This window comes from Octodon degus, unplaced genomic scaffold (assembly GCF_000260255.1).
Source record: "Octodon degus isolate 3935 unplaced genomic scaffold, OctDeg1.0 scaffold00370, whole genome shotgun sequence".
In the NCBI taxonomy this organism is placed as follows: Eukaryota; Metazoa; Chordata; class Mammalia; order Rodentia; family Octodontidae; genus Octodon; species Octodon degus.
This window is the reverse complement of record NW_004524946.1, coordinates 89,846-96,888: the sequence shown is the minus strand read 5'-3', so window position 1 is coordinate 96,888 and position 7,043 is coordinate 89,846.

The window sequence follows — 7,043 nt, the reverse complement described above, 5'->3', positions numbered from 1 at the left end:
AGCTTGTTCTAAGTAGGTGCTTTAGACCACTGAGCCATCTCTCCAGCCCCCCTTTTTTTTTTCTAATGTCTTATCAATTATGATTATACTCTCTTTTTAAGTTTTATTTTACTTTCATTTTTTATTTTTTATTATTTTACTGATTAAAAAAGACAAAATAACAATGAAAGAGTTTCAAAATAGGTTAGGATTCTACTCCATCAGACAGACCTGATGTGGAACCCTGGAGCAGAACTACCTGCAGAGAGGCAAGGAACAAGACCCTTCCAACTAAACCAGGAGCAGAACATCGTGCCAGAGGGGCACAGCAGGTTCACTTCCACAGGTTGCAGCGGGAAGAAGTGAAGCACACCAGTGAGACCCAAGGCAGGCCCACCTGGATGAGTTTGAACTTGCTAGATCTGGATATCGTAAGCTGAGACACTTTGCTAGACCCAGATCTATGAGAGCATCCTCTCTTTTTCTCTCTTGATTGAGAGAGGGGGAAACAGGTAGCAGGGGTGAACTAGTCTCCCTGGAGGATTACAGGTACAAAAGGGGAAGTGATTAGACAGGACTGAGGGGAACTAATTTAAGTAAAAATTCCTGATCTAATATCCGCTTAGTTATACACTCATATAGTTTGGTTTTAGTGTCCAAAATGCAAGCCCATTAGATACAAAAATTTGTCTACTGGTAAATCTCACTACTCATTATTAGTGTTGCTAATTATAGTTCTGTAAATACAAAACTTTGATTGCCTTAACCACATAATCTCCCTTGGGTAATAATTTTGTTACATGCTAAGGTAATAACTGCAACAAAGCTCCACACCAATGGTCAGAACACAGTGCTATATAAAATTACAAAGAGAAGGAACAAAACACAGTCTGAAGATCCATGCACACCCAGAACAAATGCAGGAGACATCAGCATAGAAGAATTTGGAAATCAAACTCCAGAATTCTCTAAAATAATAGCATCTGAAGAAAAAAAAAAGCTGCAGAATTGTACAGAGGAAATCACATCAACAGTAATCTCTGAAGTACAAAAAAAGAAATGATAACTATAATGAAAGGATTACTAAGTGCCTCTAAAGAAGATACTGATAAAAAAATAAAGCAGAATAGAAACATGATGAAATCCTTGAATGAAAAATATAAGAAAATAATAGAATACCTGAAACAGATTCAAAGAGATATACAGGAAATTAAGATCTCAATCACACACTCTTAAAACAATGTGAATAAAAGTGAACATAGAGTTTCAGACATTGCAGACAGTATTGCATTTGAAAAGTTAAGTGAAAAGAAAATACCTCTGAAAAACAACTAGGATGCAGGAAAAAAATAATACAACACCTACAAGATGATCCAAAGATGAACAATGTAAGATTAATATATTCAGTGATACAAATGACAAAAAAGGATATGGACACAATTAAGGCAGAAAACTTCCCAAATATGAGGAAACTATCTGACTTTAGTAACTGAGGCCTATAGAATTCCAAACAACATCAACCCAATTAAAACACAGCCAGACATATAATACTCAATATCCCAGAAACTCAGCACAAGAACAATATTCTAAAAAGCTGCTAGAGAAAAGAAACAGATCACATTTAAAGAAAAACAAATAAGAATAATGACAGGTTTCTCTTCACATCGATACAAGAAGAGCATGCAACAAAGTACGTTAAGTCCACCAAGAAAACAAATTCAAACCAACTTCTATAACCTGCAAAAAGCTCTTTCAAGTTTGATGAACAAGTAAAATAATTCCTTGAGGAAGAAAAACTAAAGAATTTCACGATGACAAAGCCAAACCTACACAGACTAATAAAAGATATTCTAGAGAGTGATCAAAATGATCTCAACTCCATGAATGAGTATGGAAAGAACACACCAAAAAGGGCAAACAATTAAGCACAGGAGAAAAAGAGGTATACAACAGCAGATAAATAACATGTCAAACAAACAGCAATACATCTCAATTACAACCATCAAAGTAAATGGATAAATTCACCAATTAAAAGAAATAGAATGCCAGAGTGGATTATGGAGCAAAAAATCCAACAACATGCTGTATAAAAGAAACACACTTAACTCATAAATTCATAGGATGAAAGTAAAATGATGGAAAACAATACTACATGCTCCAGTACATCAGAAATAAGCAGGAGTAGCAATCCTTTTCGCAGACAGTCTCAAATTCAAACCAAGAATGATCAAATGAAACAAAGAAGGCCACTACATAATGGCTAGGGAAAAAATACAAGAGGAACAGTCATAAATATGTGCACATCAAACATGGGAGCACCCAACTAAGACAAAGCTTAATGGACATAAAAATCTAATATCTATAACCCCAACTTTAACAGGAGACATTAATATCCCTTATCCAAAAAGATAGGCTAAGAAGACAAAAATTAACAAAGAAGTAGCAGAACTGAACCAGAAATTCGTAAAAAGGAGTGTTGTGGACATATAGAGAGTGTGGACATATGAAGAATGTTTTACCAAACCACAGCTGAATACACATTTTTTCAGCTGCACATGTCAAATTTTCTAAAATAGACCGCATACTATTCCATAGGTCATGTAAAGCATATGCAAGGAAACAGTATTTATCTCATGCATATTGTCTGACCACAGTGCAATGAAACTGGAAATAAATGACAACAGAAAGCAGAAAAGTCCAATGAATACATGGAAATTAAACAAAAGCCTCCTCAGCAACCAATGGGTCACAAAAAAATTAAATAAGAAATTCAACAATCTCTACATTTCAATGAAAATACAAGCACAACTTATTGGAATTTATAGGATGTGATGAAAAACACTTCTTAGAGAGAAATTTGTAGTTGTGAATTCACACATTAGGAAAATAGAACAGGAACAAATAAAAACTCTAACACTGCCCCTCCAACATCTAGAAAAGGAAGAGCAAACCAAACCCAAAGCCCAAAGATGGGAAGAAACCATAAAGATTAGAGCAGAAATTAATTCAAACTAGATGAAAAAAACAGTTCAAAGAATTACTGATTCAAAAATCTGGTTCTTTGAAAGATTAAATAAAATCGATAAGCCCTTAGCTAACCTCAGCAGAAAGAGGAAAGAAAAAATTCAAATACAAGCAATAAGGAATGAAAAGGGTGTAATAACCACAAACCCAATGGAAATTCAGAATCTTCTCAATAGCTACTTTGAGAATCTTTACTTTCACAGAAGAGAAGACACAGAAGAAATGGATAGATTCCTAGAAAGGTATAAATTACCAAAACTGAATCAAGAATATATAAGAACTCTCAATAACTCAATAACAGCCAATGAAATATGAGATGTTAAAAAAACGACAACAACAACAACAACAAAAAAAAACCGACAAAGAAAAGTCCAAGTCCTGATGGATTCAGAGCTTAATTCTACAAGAAATCTACAGAATATATAATCCCCATACTCCTCAAACTCTTCAATGGAATGGAAAAGGAAACAATCTTCCCAAAATAGTTCCTGGAGGCAAGTATTGTACTGATAACAAAACCAGGGAATTATACAACTAAAAAAGAGAAGATTAGCCAATCTCCCTCATGAACATAGATGCAAAAATCTTCAATAAAATCATAGCAAATAAAATATATCATATAATTAAAAAGATTATACACCATGACCAGGTAAGATTCACCCCAGGGATGAAGGATGGTTCAATATTTAAAAATCTATAAATGTAATGCACTATATCAATAGAGCGAAAACTAAAAATCACATGATCATCTCCATTGCTGCAGAAAAGACTTTTGACAAAATCCAACATTCACTCATGTTCAAAGTCCTACAGAATATTGGAATAGATTGCCTCTACCTCAATCTGATAAAATTCATCTATGACAAGCCAGTCGCTAACATAATTCTAAATGGGGAAAAACTGAAACCTTTTACTCTTAGATCTGGTACAAAACAAGGATGTCCTCCATAATTAATCCTATTCAATGTTGTTCTGGAATCATTGGCTAGAGCCATTAGCCAAGAGGAGAGAACTAAAAGGGATAAGAATAGGTAAAGGAAAACATAGTGTATCATTATTTGCAGATGATATGATACTTTACTTGTGAGATCCAAAAAATTTCACCAAGAAGCTACTAAAATTGATATACAAATTCAGTAGCATAGCAGAATACAAAGTCAATGCCCAAAAGTCAATAGCATTTCTCTACACAGTTAACAAACACACTGAGCAATGTTAGAGAAACAGTGCCTTTTGAAAGGACTGTGGAAAATGAAATCCTTAGGAATTAATCTAATGAAAGAAGTCAAAGTTATATTCAATGAAAATACAACACTCTGAAAAAAGAGATCATGGATGATTTCAGAAAATGGAAATATATTGCCTGATACTGGATAGGAAGAACCAACATTGTGAAGATGACTATACTCCAAAATTGCTGGGCAGATTTAATGCAATCCCTGTCAAACTACCAGCAGTGTACCACACAGACCTAGAGAAATCATTCCTAAAATTTATTTGGAACCAGAAAAAAATCTAGAATAACAAAAGCAATCATGGGCAACAAAGGCAAGGCAGGAGACATTACAATTCCTGACTTGAAATTGTACTACAGAGCTACTGTGATAAAATCAGCATGATATTGGAAAAAAAAAAAAGACCTGAGGATCAACAGAATAGATCAGAAAATGCAGATGCAACTGCAAATATACTGCGCCATCTTGTCTTCAACAAACTGTCCAAACATGCTTACTGAAAGAAAGAGAGCACTTTAACAAATGGTGCTTTAAAAACTGGCTCTGGATGTGATGAAAACTAAAATTAGACGTGGGTCTACCACCAGGCACGACTGACATCAAAATGAAATAAAGATCTAAATATTAAAACAGAAACACTAAATTTCCTGGTCTAGAGAGTAAATGGGAATCTTAAAGACATTGTGGCAGGCAAACAGTTCGTGAACAAAAATGAAACTGCACGAGTAATGCGTGAAAGTATTAACAACTGGGAACTCCTCTTATTGAGAAGCTTTTCACATCAAAAGAACTTACCAAAAGTGTGACAAGCCTACCCACCAATTTGGAAAAAATCTTAGCTAATAAGCACTCAGGCAAAAGGTTTCTATCTAGAATTAATAAAGAACTAAAGAACATTAGAACCCCAAAATTTAAAGACCCAGTCTAAATATGGGCATCTGAGATGAACACACATTTCTCAGAGGAAGAAATACAGAGGCAAACAAATACATGAAAATATGTTCCACATCACTAGCCATTCATGAAATGCAAATTAAAACAACTCTGAGATACCATGTCACCCCAGAAAGAAGGACTATCATAAAGAAATCAACCAACAACAAATGTTGACTAATCTGTGGGGAAAAAGGAACACTTCTCCACTGCTGGTGGGAATGTAGACTGGTGCAACCATTATGGAAATCAGTCTGGAGATGCCTTAAAAAAAGTAGGATTGGAAATGCCTCTCAATCCCATTATACCCCTTCTGGGAATTTTCCCAAAAGAAATGAAAACATCATATAATAGTGATATATGTGTTCCTATAAGATATATGTGTGCCTGTTTAGAGTAGCACAGTTTCTGATGGCCTAATCTCAGAAAAAATTCAAAATGGCCATCACCTGAGGACTGAATAAAAAGATGTGATATTTTTATACAATGGAGTATTACCAAGTTATAAAGACAAATATACTCAAAGCCTTCACATATAAGTGGATGCAAATTGAAGATGTACTCATAAGTGAAATAAACCAGGCCCACATATGTAAATATCATTTTGTCTCCCTAATGATACAACTCAAAAAAAAAAAAATTGAAATGAAAACTAGAACTTAAGGATTATACAACAAAGTGAGAAAGGATAAAAGTTGAGAAATACTGTAGTGGCAAAACTATTTACATATACAAACAAGATGGTTCAGGTAATGTTCCTAAAACTTTCCATTATGTTTTGAAAATAGCAGTTAATAAGTAGAATTCTCATCTTGCCTGACTCTCTATACTAATATCTATGAACTAAGCAACTACACTGCAGACAAAAATGTGTAATACTAAAACCATACTTGAATCACCTGTCATTTTGGCCTTCTAAATGTGTACTGCTTCTAATATATCAGTTATTGCTATACTCACTTTAAAGTATTTTTTAAAAGGTAATAAAAGAAAACAAGAGAGAAGATAAAAAAATGTTGCAGGATTGTCCTACTACAAAGTTTTATATGAGGGGCCAGGGAGATGGCTCAGTAGAATAAGCGCTTGCCTGACAAGCACAAGGGTCTGAGTTCAATACCCAGTTACGAAAAAAAAAAAAAAAGTTTCATATGATTTGATTTTAAATTTCTGTGTAAAAATGTGTAATTTTTTTTCCATTCTGTAGGATTTAAAGTTTAGCATATCCATGGTTTTTGAAAATAGCAGTTCTGCGTTATGTCTAAGGCATTTGATATTCAGACAGATAGAGATGTTAAGCTCAACTGCATCTGTTACCAGGTAATAATATCATTAAGCTTCTCTTCTGGATATTTAACAACAAAAGTTTGCAGACCAAAAATTAGAGAAAAAGATGGTCTACAAGTATAGCCAATATTTTGGCCCAAGCTCTTTAAGATCAGTGAGGACTCAGGACATAAGAGAACCTCTGCTGTGACTTCCTGCAACTCTGGTGTCCCAAATTTTCTGATCAAGGAGATTATGGGTCCACAGAGGAAATTGATCTTTGATATAGAGTGTGCCTAAGGAGACTCACCTAGAGAAAAAAAAAACACAAATTCTTTCAGGCTTTCACAGAAAGCAATTGGTCATCAATGGCCATGACTCATCTAGATCGCTGATGATGACAAAAGATCCACAAGGTGCTGTACATGGTTTCAGGGTAAATCCTCAGGGAATTTTTTTTTTATTTTTTTATTTTTTTATTGTTTGACATAATAAGTTCTTTAATTCTCCCCTGTAAGTCTTTACCTGCATTTTTTGATTTTATTTCCCAAACCAAATTGTTAGGACAGTTTCAATAATTAGCACATTGCATACATTTTTCCTAGTGAT